The sequence below is a fragment of the Bos taurus genome, chromosome 1 (assembly GCF_002263795.3).
Source record: "Bos taurus isolate L1 Dominette 01449 registration number 42190680 breed Hereford chromosome 1, ARS-UCD2.0, whole genome shotgun sequence".
Taxonomy (NCBI): Eukaryota; Metazoa; Chordata; class Mammalia; order Artiodactyla; family Bovidae; genus Bos; species Bos taurus.
The window spans coordinates 155,575,476-155,590,613 of record NC_037328.1 but is presented as its reverse complement, the minus strand read 5'-3'; the positions used below and the strand labels follow the sequence as shown (position 1 = coordinate 155,590,613).

The window sequence follows — 15,138 nt, the reverse complement described above, 5'->3', positions numbered from 1 at the left end:
GTGGAGGAGAAATAAATGCTACAAGTTCCATGTTTAGTAAAATTGAGCATTGGACTTCAGAAAGTATTGTATAAACAAAAAAGTTATAATGTTCATGGTGTATTCCACAATGGTTGTAAGGAATTTTGAAATTATAAAGATGAAAAAAAATGAGGCTGCAAGACTAGAATTCTGAACCGTAGATTTTTTTAAGCTCAGTGGATCAAGTCAAACATGTGCTACCTGTCTTCATTTGCATTTGGTTCTAAGTGGTTAACTCTGGACCAAACCGAATGCAGGACGACAGAGACTCTAGGAGACGTCAGGTATCACCTGGAGGCGTGCTGGGCAGTGTGCCCTGGGGCCACACCCAGAGGTCCTGACTCATTAGATCCCACGTGGAGTCAGGAAACGGTCACGTCTTGAAATACTCCAGATGATTCTGACCTACAAAGTCCAAGGTCATACCTTGAAAAACAGTTATCTGAACCCAATAGAATGAGTTCCCAGACTCTGTGCTTAGTATACCAAGTGAAAATATCTACGTATTTTTAAATTTATTTTATACTCCAACTGGGAGTAGAGTTAGTTTTTGATGATGCACTGGTTTCTGCTGTGCAACAGCGTGAATCAGCGGTAAGTATACATGTAGCCCCTCCCATCCGTCTGGGCCATGCTCCACCCTAGTGTATCTGCACCAATGCTGGTCTCCCAATTCGTCCCACGTGCCCCTTCCCCTCCTGTGTCCACACGTCCGTTCTGTATGTTTGTGTCTCTCTTCCTGCCCTGCAAATAGGTTCGTCAGTTAAATTTTTCTAGATTCCATAAATGTTATTATTAAAGTATAAAAGTACCACATTATGTCAGATACGACACTTTGCTGAAGAGAACATACCACTTGCTTTGTTTCAAAGTAAGATGCATGAAGCTTATTATCTGTGTGTGTGTGTGTGTGTGTGTGTGTGTGAACATCCTGCACTAATACTCCTGAGGCTGTTTGCAGCTCTGTCTCAGATGTAAAGGCACAGGCGTCTGAAATTTGCTAGCAGACCCAAGAAGATGGCCCCAGGACAGAGTAGAATTTTTGTCCCACTAGAGTACTCCTAATTCCACAGAAATGTATAACAATTACCCGTGTGACTGTGTTGATCAAGGAAAATCTGTATTTTCTTTCAAATAAAGTATATTTAGGAAAACCAAGGACAACTTCAGTTCACTGTGAAGTTCACTCTGACTTTTGGCAAAAGGGGAGAATGTGGAAACATACAGCTTTTGAGAATGGTAAAGGAGTTCACATTTTGTATTTAAGGGTTTTGCAATAATTCGGATATGGAGTGGGATAGCAGTCATTCACACGTGCCGCCTGCATTTTTTCTGTTTTTTCGCAACTGGAACTGTTATTGCACTCAGCGAGGGTGAGTGTTTCAAATGTCCCCTCTCGAATCCTGGCTGTGTAGACTTTGCTGTCTCTGAGATGCCTTTCCTGTTCCTTCTTCATGTCACCACGTCCTGCTTTTGCCCGAGCTTCAGCTCGGCCTCACCTCCCTCCAGGGCTTTCCTGGAAACTACTCCCCACAGTCAGTGCGGGCTTCCTCTTCACTGCCCTGTCACTCTGGCATCTGCAATGCGTTTGCCTCCACCTGCGAGTTCAATGAGATCAAAAGCTGTTTCTAAGCAAATTGTAGGGTTAAAAATACGCATAGTAAGTGGATCTTAAAAACTGAAATTCTTAACATTTGGCAAAAAAAATATCAATAACCTCAGATATGCAGATGACACCACCCTTATGGCAGAAAGTAAAGAGGAACTAAAAAGCCCCTTGATGAAAGTGAAAGAGGAGAATGAAAAAGTTGGCTTAAAGCTCAACATTCAGAAAACAAAGATCATGGCATCTGGTCCCATCACTTCATGGGAAATAGTGGAAACAGTGTCAGACTTTATCTTTCTGGGCTCCAAAATCACTGCAGATGGTGACTGCAGCCATGAAATTAAAAGACGCTTACTCCTTGGAAGGAAAGTTATGACCAACCTAAACACCACATTAAAAAACAGAGACATTACTTTGCCAACAAAGGTCAGTCTAGTCAAGGCTATGGTTTTTCCAGTGGTCATGTATGGATGTGAGAGTTGGACTGTGAAGAAAGCTGAGCACCGAAGAATTGATGCTTTTGAACTGTGGTGTTGGAGAGGACTCTTGAGAGTCCCTTGGACTGCAAGGACCTCCAACCAGTCCATTCTGAAGGAGGTCAGCCCTGGGATTTCTTTGGAAGGAATGATGCTAAAGCTGAAACTCCAGTACTTTGGCCACCTCATGCGAAGAGTTGACTCATTGGAAAAGACTCTGATGCTGGGAGGGATTGGGGGCAAGAGGAGAAGGGGACGACAGAGGATGAGATGGCTGGATGGCATCACCGTGAGTTTAAGTGAACTCCGGGAGTTGGTGATGGACAGGGAGGCCTGGCGTGCTGCGATTCATGGGGTCTCGAAGAGTTGGACACGACTGAGCAACTGAACTGAACTGAACTGAACTGAATGAATCCTAATGGCATCACTGACTCAATGCACATGAGTTTGAACAAACTTCAGAAGAGAGTGAAGGACAGGGAAGCCTGGCGTGCTGCAGTCCACACGGTCTCAAAGAGTCGGACACGACTGAGCGACTGAGCAACAGCAACAATGAAATTTGACATTAGTGCCTGAGTGCTGCATGCATACAAAAACCAGAAGGTCATTCATCGCAAGACGTTTATCTACATCAAAAGAATTGAATATAATAACATGCTGCACACCCACATCAGGAAACAGGGACATGGACACTTTATAAGCAGTATGACCGATGGCCTGCCGTGTTGAACTGCTACAAAGTGTGATCAGAGTGTGTTTTCCCTATTACACTGCAAAATACACACACACACACACACACACACACAAAGGCCATACGATTCTCTGGCCCTTGTGTTTGCTCTGTCTAGCACTCAGCACAGAGCTGAGCAAACATCCATGTTACTGTTTCCTTTGCCCTTCTTACTAGGAACAGGTTACTACTATTCTTTGAGACAAGTACAGATTCTCTGATCCAAAAATAAGAAAACAAGTAAGTACTTGATTTTCAAAGAATGAGCATAGAGTATTTCCTTTCATTGATTTATTTACTTAAAACACAAATTTATCACTTAATTAGTGCTGTTTATTTGGGAACAATTTCACATTTGATTTTACTGTTCAAACCTTTTTTTAAGTGCAGTTTACTTATTTTGTTTTGTCTTCTTTTCTCCTACTGTGAGTTGAGCCGTGCAACGCCAAACTGTGATTAAGAAAATGAGTTTTGCTTTTAATCAATCAAACTTAAAAGTTGTCATTTGAAGCTCATAGCTACTTAAAAGAATGACTACATAAAGAAGTGGTTTAATATTTAAACAGTGAGACAATAATCAGAAAATAACGGAAACAGGTAACTTTACATAAAGTGAGAATCCTATATAATGCATAGGGTTTCTTCCAGTAACTTCCAAAATTAGTATCTCACGAATGAGTGCAAATCACTTACTCAGTGCAATCAGACTGAACCTGCTGTCTGACTATAAAGCTATCGTTGTTGAGGCATTTATGTCCTAGCAAACAAATATTGTTCGGGTAGGAAGAGGAACACACGAGGGAAAAGAAATTTGTACATATTTCAAATGAGAAACTGTTCACTGAATTAAAAATATAAAGAAGACATTAAATATTTTGAACCCTTCATTAACCCCCAAGTCCCTATATCATTTTATTCTTAATCTTACTTCTTAATTCTTAATCTTCTATGTTAATTCTTAACCTACATCAAAAATTTATTTTGTCAACACAAATATTCCTGAGATTTCTGTACATTGTATTATAGAAACTATTTGTTGCCTCATAGTTTATAGACCAAAAGATATGCATATGGAGAAACTCATTTTTACAAGAACGTCTTAACAAAATACATGACTGATGAAACTGTGTTTACTTTGCAATAGAAATTTTAAATCTGAAATCTCTGCCATAAATTTTACATTAAAAAATTTTCTTCTTTTTTTCCCAGTTTTATTAAGGTATAATTGCTACATAGCATTGTATAAGTTTAAGGTATATAGTATAATGATTTGACATATATATTATGAAATGATAACCTTATTATGAAATGGTTACTTATATTTTATAAAATGAATTTAATTATCCATCGTCTCGTAATCATTCCAAAAAAAAAAAGGAAAGAAAACACTTTTTCTTGTGGTGAGAACTGTTAGGATTCACTCTCCTCACCACTTCACATACACTGTATGCCAGTGCTGAGCACGTCATCGTGCTGTACGTTATATCACCAGCTCCCACTCCCGGTAATCTCCAGTCTGATCTCTTTGCCACGGGTTTGTTTGTTTAGACCCCATGTACAAGTGAGACGATGCAGTGTTTGTCTACCTCTGACTCACTTAACTTAATGCCCTCAGGTTCCACACTATTGCAAATGGCAGAATTTCCTTCTTTAACACTGCAAAATCATGGGTTCCAAAATCACCGTGAACGGCGACTGCAACCATGAAATTAAAAGATGCACGCTCCTTGGAAGAAAAGCTGTGACCAACCTAGACAGCATATCAAAAGGCAGAGACATTACTTTGCCAACAAAGGTCCGTCTAGTCCAAGCTGCGTTTTTCCAGTGGCCATGTATGAATGTGAGAGCTGAACCACGAAGACTGAGCACTGAAGAATCAATGCTTTCAAACTGTGGTTTTGGAGAAGACTCTTAAGAGTCCCTTGGACTGCAAGGAGATCAAACCAATCAATCCTAAAGGAAATCAGTCCTGAATATTCATTGAAAGAACTGACGCTGAAGCTGAAACTCCAATACTTTGGCCACCTAATGTGAAGAGCTGACTCATTTGAAAAGACCCTGATGCTGGGAAAGATTGAAGGTGGGAGGAGAAGGGGACGACAGAGGATGACATGGTTGGATGGCATCACCAACTCAATGGACATGAGTTTGGGTAAACTCCGGGAGTTGGTGATGGAGTCCATGGGGTGGCAAAGAGTTGGACTTGACTGAGCGACTGAACAACAATATATTCCACAACTTCTTTATCCATTCTTCTGTCAATGAACACAGGTTTTTTCCCCCATATCTTGGTTATTGTAAATAATGCTGCAAGAAACATGGGGGTTCAGATATCTTAGTGAGTTAGTGTTTTCACACATTGTTTTGAAAAAAACAATTGAAAGACACATGTTCACGACTCACTGTCAAGCACCCATTTCCTTGATGAGCCAGCCCACCAACCACTGATCTATTGCAGCCATAGCACTAACTCGTCCTTTCAAATTTCAACACCTGCTCCATATCTCTTGCCAAGATGATCTCAGTGCTTCACCATACATAGGATTCTTGAGCACAGCAAGTGTTTTTGTTACTTTTATTATTACACTTCTATACATTTCCCAAGTAACTTTTATTATTGCTGCTAAGTCACTTCAGTCATGTCCAACTCTGTGCGACCCCAAAGATGGTAGCCCACTAGGCTCCCCCGTCCCTGGGACTCTCCAGGCAAGAACACTGGAGTGGGTTGCCATTTCCTTCTCCAATGCATGAAGGTGAAAAGTGAAAGTGAGGTCACTCATTCTTGTTTGACTCTTCACAACCCCGTGGACTCCAGCCTACCAGGCTCCTCTGTCCATAGGATTTTCCAGGCAAGAGTACTGGAGTGGGGTGCCATTGCCTTCTCTGAACTTTTATTAGTACACTTTTATAAATTTTCCCAGTTTGATCTTTCTAGTCAGAGAAATGTGACCTTGTCTATTAATTCTACTACTGTAGCAATGGGGACATCCTTGACCTTTAGGTCAAGTTCTTCCCAGGATCATGGTGTTCGACTACCCAGCACAAATTTCAGAAAGAACTGAAAAGTTCACCTTGGAATTTAGGGTTGAAATGTCGTACCTTTTCAATATCACACCTGGCTACTTGAGTTCATGATTTGAAATGAACCACGATTCCACACCACCAGTATTCAAGGAACCACACAAACGTAATATAGCTCTGTCTTCTAGGAGCCCCATGAGTCATCTGTTACACAAGAAACAGGTGATCTGACTTCACGAAACATATTAAAGTTACAGAAATGTACTGGCTCACAGTGTGGGTAAGAAAAAGGCAACAGAGCAATACCAAAAGGTGATGACTGAGATTGTTGGCCAGTGGGGTAGCTCTTTGCGTGGGGTCTCAGGCCACTTTTAATAAAAGCGCACACAGGTGAAGTGCTGGGCCAGTACATCATGCCCCTCCTCCTGTCTGATGTCAGTGAAAAAGTTCAGGTGAAAATGATCAGTCATCTCCTAAATGACTTCCCTTTCCCAGTCCAGCTTTTTCCTTATATCCTCCATAATATTGACAAAAATACCTTCCTAAAAACTTTTAATCCCTTGTTAGCTCCCTACTGCACATGAAGTCCTAACTCCTCTGGAAAATACACAGAAAAAGGCGTTAATGATGCAACCCCAGCATGTTCAGACTGCACCTCTCTCCACTGTCCCCTGCCGTCTCCTGTGTACCCCAGAGGGAGATGCTTCGTGCAGGAGGTGGTCATGAGAGTCCACCTGACTAGGAGCACTGTGAATGTGCTTTGTCCATCCAGCGACGGACATGGAACTGACACATCAAAGCAGTTCAGTCGCTCAGTTGTGTCCAACTCTGTGCGACCCCACGGACTGCAGCACACAAGGCCTCACTGTCCATCACCAACTCCTGGAGTTCACTCAAACTCATGTCCATTGAGTCAGTGATGCCATCCAACCATTTCATCCTCTGTCAGCCCCTTCTCCTCCTGCCTTCAATCTTTCCCAGCATCAGAGTCTTTTCCAAAGAGTCGGTTCTTTGCATCAGGTGGCTAAAGTATTGGAGCTTCAGCTTCAGCCTCACTCCTTCCAATGAATATTCAGGACTGATCTCCTTTAGGATTGATGGTTGGATCTCCTTGCAGTCCAAGGGACTCTCAAGAGTCTTCTCCAACACCACAGATCAAAAGAAGCAATTCTTTGGAGCTTAGCTTTCTTTATAGTCCAACTCTCACACCATACATGACCACTGGAAAAACCATCACTTTGACTAGGCAGACCTTTGTTCTTAAAGTAATGTCTCTGCTTTTTAATATGCTGTATAGGTTGGTCATAGCTTTTCGTCTAAGGAGCAAGTGTCTTTTAAGTTCATGGCTGCAGTCACCATCTGCAGTGATTTTGGAGCCCCCCAAAATTAAATCTGTCACTGTTTCCATTGTTTCCCCATCTATTTGCCATGAACTGATGGGACCAGATGCCATGATCTGTTTTCTGAATGCTGAGTTTTAAGCCAACATTTTCACTCTCCTCTTTCACTTTCATCAAGAGGCTTTTTAGTTCTTCGCTTTCTGCCATAAGGGTGGTGTCATCTGCGTATCTGAGGTTATTGATATTTCTCCTGACACATATCAGACATTAAAAAACAGAGTCCAGATGCAAGATGGTTGATGAAAACTTTTAACTTCCTTTCTATTCCAAATTACAGAGGGGAAAAAATGAGGGTGAAACTTGTCCATGGCAGCACTGGAAACACAAGAGGAGTACAGACAGTGAGCGAGCCCAGGCAGGAACTGGAGGAGGAGGTCAGCACTGGCCAGCAACACCCAGTGTGGCTGAGGAACCTGTGACCCTTGTATGTTTTTAAAAGGCTCTTATAAATTTTCATGATTTCCAGTTATTTAGGAAAATCTATTTTTAGTATGGACATAAGTGGTGAACAAATCAGTGACCTAGAAGACAAAGCAGAATGATTCTCTCACAAAGCACTGAAAAAATAGAGCTATTGAAGAAGGAAATGGCAACTCACTCCAGTGTTCTTGCCTGGAGAATCCCAGGGACAGATGAGCCTGGCAGGTCACAAGAGTCGGACACGACTTAACACCTAAACCACTCCCACCATGGAAGGCATGGGTGTGTATTTCTACTAGGAGAAATAAGATTAGATTACAAAGAATAGATTCAGAATTTCCAGTTCCCATTTAATAGGGATTGCAATTCCAAGGGAAGAAGAAGATGCAGGGTTGGAATAATTAAAACATAATAGAAGAAAAGTTCTCTGAGCTGCAAAAGAAAAAAAATAGAAGATGTAAATCTTTGGTTTGAAAGAGTTGATATTGCCAAGCTGGAAAATTCTCAAGTTAGTGAAAATTCTGCTTCAAAGGTAAAGAGAAAAATCATAACGCTGAAACTGCAAAAATATGAAAAGAATTTCCTTCAACTTCAAAGGAGTAGAGTTAGAATGAGAATGCAGATGTGTCGTATGCAAATCTGGATGCTGGAGTGGAAAAAAATTCCTCTGGGGTCCTGAGATATAATTATTTTGAGCCTAGAATTCCATATCCAGGAAAATTATGAACCAAGTATAAGAGCAAAGGAAAAATATTTAGGGGCCAAGAAAGACCCAGACAGCTTAAAATCCACAAATTCTTTCTGTAAGAGTTACTCAGAGCACTACTGAGACGAGCCAACCAGTGATGTGTGGAATAGAGGGAGAAGCGCAGCTAAAAGGGAAAAAGTAAAAAAGGCAGCAGGTAAACTCCTTATTTCATTTACATAGCTGTGATTACGGCTGACTAAGACATTGAAGAAAATTCTATAATTCCTGTGCTCTAGCGATTCCTAAGTAAAAAGGCAAAACTTTGAAAAGAGCAAATGGGAAAAAAAAGCATCAGAGAATATTATATATTCTTTTATATTAATATTTTGGTAAGTTTAGAAATCTAGATTCTAAAACCACAGACTCTAGATTCCAGAGGGCCCATCGTCTTGGATGGTAAAAGAACTTATGTCTCTATCTCCACTTGCCTCTAACTGAAATTTAGCGCGACCTTCAATCATGAACTTTGCCAAGAAGCACAGTGGTGTAAGCAACACCTGTGACTGTCATCTGTGCAAATCATAGAAACGTCTGTATCATTTCCTGCTGATGCAGGTAACGAAAATATCATTAATAAGAGTCATTGGATCAGCTGTAGATTACACATAATCCCTAAGTTCCCGTCTACAGATGATCCTGCAAACGGGCTGACCATTTTTAGGAGAATACGTAGGGAGAGAAACGATCCTTTCTTTAAGTTTGGTGGCAGCATTTTGGCTGCTACCCACTGCCCCACCCCCGCCCGCTCCCCCCCGCCCCGGCAAACGTGCAGTTACCCATTCGGTGACTGCCACCTGATTACTCTCTGATATACTTATCTCCCTCTGTTCAATAGTTGAAAGGGGGTGAGCTTTTCCCCTCACTTGGTAAAATTTTGTAAAACTGGACAGCTGGACAGTTTAACTCTCCATAAGGCAGGATGGTATTCTGTAATACAGATAACTGGTGAGCCACCAGTATAAGCCTTGCAAGTGCAAACACATCATACGACTGAGATAACTACTGAAGTATTATTTAAAGCAACTTATTAGTAGTCACAGATTGTGCAGAGATACAGGCCACGCGTGTTACAAGTTCTGAGAAGCAAAGGTTCTTTTCTTTATTTGGACTCCTCTTCAGTCCCCATTTTGTTCTCTGTTGGGAAGCTAGGCTCTTACTACATTATAAGCTAGCCTCTTAATATATTATACAAGCAGGCTTTGTGCATTTTTATTCCATTAAAATACTGCACGTGTTGAGAATAACACTGTGAGAACCTCCTAAACATAATCGGGAAAAAAGCCCACACACATTATTTGTAGGAAGGCATGGAAGGTCATGTGACTCCACTCACAGTGGAAGTCAAATTCCAGGAAGAACAATCTTCAAAATGATGTTAAGAAGTGGTCCATATAGTTCATCAAATGCCAAAGGTGTTCGAGGCATTTAAAAAAAGAAAAAGGCAAAGGCTCCCCAATCCAGATCGAGCTGATGTCTTGCATTAAGATAAACATTTACCAAAAGTAAATCAAGAAACAAAGGAGATGGACTAGACCAATAATTATAGGAAAACCTGAAGGGCAAGCAAAGATGTGCACATCCACCTCTCATCACCCTTACCACCCTCATGACTACCAAAGATTTGCGCCAAAATGCTGCTACCAAGCTTGCAAAGAAAGGATCATTTCTCTCCCGATATACTCCTAAAAAGAAGATGGATGTACATTCAGATTCATATGTATTCAGATGTATGTTTCAGATTCTTATCCGTTTTAGGTAACTACAAGATATTGAGTAATTTCTGTGAAAGCGAATCACATTTGTGTACTGTTTATAATCAGCTTTTCCCACCTTTTCATAGCATTAAATACTTCTATAGTATCATTTTTAAGGGCTAAATAAAGACTTGTTGTTAAATATTTATGCTTCATTCAGTTCTTGTTTCTATCAAAAACACTTCCATAAAAATCTTGTAGCTCTAATTTTGCAAACATCGATGACTATGTTCTTAGTATGAATCCCCTAAAGTAAAAATGCTGGTTTAAAGGTTGTAATGCAAAATTCTGAGGCATTCAATAGCTATGGCCAAACTGCCTTCCAGAAAGATTTTAAAAATTTATACTCTTACCAACAGCATATGACAGTGACTCTTCTCATGCCATTTCGCCAGCAATGAGAATATGATATTTTTCATCTGTTTTTAATCTGAGGTCCGTAAAACTAGATTTATCATAAAATTAAGATTTTTTTCTACTCTAACTCTATACTAAATTGTATTTTCAAACTCAAATATCGTATTGATAATGACCTGAAAGCAGCTTGACTGTGATATAGAAATTAGAACATTTATTTACCTCTTACAGACTTTTTTCCCTAAGCTTCTCTTCTTTGTCTATCAGTTTTACTAAAAGATTGAAGGTTAGGTTTTGAGAGTTTGCTTTTAACTGCCTCCAATGAGTAAAATTATTAAAATTTAAATATGACTTTAAAAACCACGCATGGGACCTTTGTGCCACTGAAGAAGGTCAAGTTCAAGCCCCTTATTTAAAAAGACCTCTCCCTGAGAGATCACAAAAGGAAGTCTATTAACATTACATCTTTCTCCTTTCTTTTCCTCTTTGTTCATTTTAAAACAAGGCTGGTACTGCCTGAGAGCTAAGGCTGCAGGAAACTTGCATGACTTCTGCTATGTTGATCTGGCACCAAGACTGCGCCTGCGTTCACGGAAGCCACTACGCAATCATTAGGGCAAATCCTTGACGAATTATCCACCTAAACAAAGCCTAGCTATTTCGTTCTCTAAACAATCCTGGAAAGGACTCATCAAAGATTGCCAACTTGGGCGTTTTGTGTTTTTATTTTCAAACAAGCAATTTAGAGTTTGGTATATTTGGAGTTCGGTTACTAAACATTTTCATGTTCCTGTAAGAGACAGTGATGAGTTTTCAAACAGAAATGATGTTTGAAATGCTTTGACACTAAACTTTCAGACTGTGAAATGGTCTAACATTTTAAAATTATCTCTTTTGGAAAGAAAAAGAAGAAATTCGCTTGCTCTGGCTCCAGTTGTGCTGTAGACAAGCAAATAAAACAACCTACTGAAAAAAAGTTGAAGATGACGGTTGCAAGTGATTTTATGCGTAGATGCAGCCATATTCTTCAATTAATTATAACAACAGTGTTATCTTTTATTGTTCATTCTCATATAAAAATTGCCAAAAAAAAAATGCTACAATGCTGAAAAAAAGAGTAGTTGAGGGAGATCAAAGCAGATCAAAAACAATCGAAACCTCTGTTGTCTTAGCAGTTATCAAAGGAAATCACACAGCTCTGAAGACATCTAATACTTATTTATTTCATTAAAACCCATACAGTTGAAGTCAAAAGAGAAAAAGAAAAAAACCAAGATAGCACAATAAAACATGATTTTTTTTTCTGTAGCTTCACCCAGGATCTTTTCAAATATTTGACGGCCTGCGTATCTTATTTAGAAAATAATTACAAACCCTAAAACCTAAACGTTCGCTTTACATGCTGTTTACCTGGACATGGACCTGTTTCTTTCGTTGCCAGGCTCTAGTGATAAAAGGTCCATATTAGCCGTGTCAGTTTTATTTATTCCCAGCTCAACTGTTTGTAATACATCAGCTCAATGAAGACATTAAGTCTGTAGTTTCCAGTGAGTCACAGCAGTAGAACGAGGTCACGCGACAAGAGCGGTGCTAGACCGTAGGAAATTTACGAAGGCGGCGCTGACACTGGTTACACGCTTCCTGGAGCCCCTGCCTTCTGCAAGCTCGTCAGTGGGGTCAGGGCTGGGAGGCGAAAGAGGGGTTCTGAGGGGAGTAACTTGGAAGAGAACCCTAGAGTCCAGCTCACAAGGGGGAGAGACAGACCCCACCACTACCCACTACCCCAAACCTAACGACAGGGGCTTCCGTGAGACCATTTTTAGGCTGTTGAGGCTCTTTCTTGACATGTGTTATTTGCAGCTGGGGAACTCAGAGGTCCTTTGCTGAACTCCTACAGGGGAAAGCCAAAGGATCTGAGGATGGCCAACGAGGGGGTCCATTGCTGATCTGGGAGATAAACTGCACTTCCTGTGGACAACGGGCTCAGCTCAGTTCAGTCGCTCAGTCATGTCTGACTCTTTGCGACCCCATGGACCACAGCATGCCAGGCCTCCCTGTTTATCAACAACTCCCAGAGTTTACTCAAACTCATGTCCATTGAGTTGGTGATGCCATCTAACCATCTCATCCTCTGTCGTCCCCTTCTTCTCCTGCCCTCAATCCCTCCCAGCATCAGGGTCTTTTCCAATGAGTCAGGTCTTCCCATCAGGTGGCCAAAGTATTGGAGTTTCAGCTTCAGCATCAGTCCTTCCAATGAACACCCAGGACTGATCTCCTTTAGGATGGACTGGTTGGATCTCCTTGCAGTCCAAGGGACTCTCAAGAGTCTTCTCCAGCACCACAGTTCAAAAGCATCAATTCTTCGGTGCTCAGCTTTCTTTATAGTCCAACTCTCACATCCATATATGACTACTGGAAAAATCAGAGCTTTGACTAGACGGATCTTCATGGGCAAAGTAATGTCTCTGCTTTTTAATATGCTATCTAGGTTGGTCATAACTTTTCTTCTAAGGAGCAAGCGTTTTTTAATTTCATGGTGGCAGTCACCATCCACGGTGATTTTGGATCACGGGTTAAAGGTGCACAAACCCCAGAGCAGGTGATCAGACTGGAGTCATTCAGGCTTCTTCCCAAGATGGCCAGGCAGAGGATGAGGAGCAGACTGATGGAACCAGTGGTGGAGGGGGGTGGTGAGAGGGTGGGATGCTGCCAAAGGAGACCTATCACATCAGCGGGGTTGCAGTCAGAAAGGCCCAGCAAAGGAAACTTGAAAAGACCTGACCAAGTGTCTGACAGCGCGAGGGTCAGCGGTGAATGCCTCCCAGGTCCAGAGAGGGTCCCGTCATCTCGAAATGGTACCCGATACCTGCGCTTCCTGCTTCTCCTTCTGTCTCTCTGCCCCAATCCTGGTGGCTCAACAACTGCATAGCCATCTGGAAAAAGAAGACGGGGAAAGAAAGAGTTAACTTTCAGCTCAGTAGGATTCATACCAGGACTGAATGATCTACTTTCGGAGATGAGATTGTGGCTACAGCTGGCCAGAGGGCTCCTGGTTCTATGAGAAGGACCAGCAGGGTCAACGAGCCTCTCCAGGTTTCCAACCAGGAGCAAGGAAAGGCTACCACTCACCCAAGGAGGCTTAGCGGGCTTGAGCAAAACAAACATAGCTGGTTTACCGTAATTTCTCCCTATGAGCCCCAAATATTCTTCTGCTTTTAGAAATCACTTCTCCAAAATGGTCAGTAATCTTTAAAAGGCAGTATAATATCATCAGAAAATAAATGGACCTGTGATCCTGAGATCTGAAGTCAAGCTCTGAATTCACAGTCAAATAGCTGAGTGGGCTTGGTGACATCATTTAGCCTCTCTGAACCTCATTTTCTTCATCTATAAGTGTAAGAGGTTAGAATAGTTAATCTCTAAAGTTATTTCCTGCTTTTTAAATTGAATTATAGTTGATTTACAATGTCATGTTAGTTTCGGCTATACAGCAAAGTGATTCAGATCTATCTTTATCTATCTATATACTTTCTCAGATTCTTTTGCTCTATAGGTTATTACAAAATGTTTAGGAGAGATAAGTGAGGAGGTTGTAATGAGCATAAGCACATACACTGTATATAAAATAGATAACCAGCGAGGACCTACTGTACAGTAAAGGGAACTATACCCTTTCTTGCTTTTTAAAATATTTTTGTTTACTTGTCTGCACCGGGTCTTCGATGCTGCATGTGGAATCTTTGGTTGCACGTGGGATCTAGTTCCCCGACCAGGGATCAAACTCAGGCCCCAAGCAAGGGGAGCCCAGAGTCTTAGCCACTGGACCATCACGAAAGGTTCCCTGTCCTGTTTTTGACACTGTTTGTCATGGTTGGGAGTCTCCAGAAACACACTCCCACACAAGGATTCTAGTGCAAACGGAGGGGGTAATCCCAGGAAACTCAGCAGAGAATCCAGAAAGAGAGAAGGAAAGGAAGCCGTAAAAAGCGTGTTCAGCTTCTCTAGTGACTCAGGGGCAAGGAATCCACCTGTCCATGCAGGAGACATGGGTTTGATTCCTGGAGCAGGAAGATCCCCTGCAGAAGGAAATGGCAACCTGCTCCAGTATTCTTGCCTGGGAAATCCCGTGGACAGAGGAGAACCTGGCGGGCTACAGTCCACGGGGTTGAAGAGCTGGACGTGACTTAGTGACTAAACAAAAAGAAAAAAGCGGGTCATCAAGCTAGCTACCACGGTGGGCACCAGGGGGTCAGTCCCCCTGAGACAATGTGGCGGGTTGGCCACACTGGCCAGGAGATGTATGAGGCCAAACTGGTAGTTTTAAACTTTCTAGTATCAACATTTAAAAAGTTAAAAAAGATAAAGCTGATTTTAATCATCTATTCTACCTATTAAATTCAAAACATTACATTTCAACATATAAACACTATTGAGATATTACTTTTTTTACCATGTCTTTGATATCAATTTTATTTCAACATGTAAACACTATTGAGATACTAATTTTTTTTTTTACCATGTCTTTGAAATCAATTTATACCGGATTTGGACACTAAAATTTAATCCTGATGTGTATTTAGAATCTGTAAAATTTGCAGTTGAAAA

General features: G+C 41.2%; 1 long non-coding RNA gene across 1 annotated transcript in view; it reads right to left on the bottom strand.

Annotated features, from left to right (window-relative positions):
• Nucleotides 1-11,732: 11,732 nt before the first annotated feature.
• LOC101908237 (uncharacterized) overlaps nucleotides 11,733-15,138 on the bottom strand; it is a 47,317-nt gene continuing 43,911 nt past the window's right edge. The window contains exon 3 of the long non-coding RNA XR_233496.5: nucleotides 11,733-13,466. This is a non-coding gene — a long non-coding RNA (uncharacterized lncRNA). The remainder of the gene's footprint in view (nucleotides 13,467-15,138) is intronic.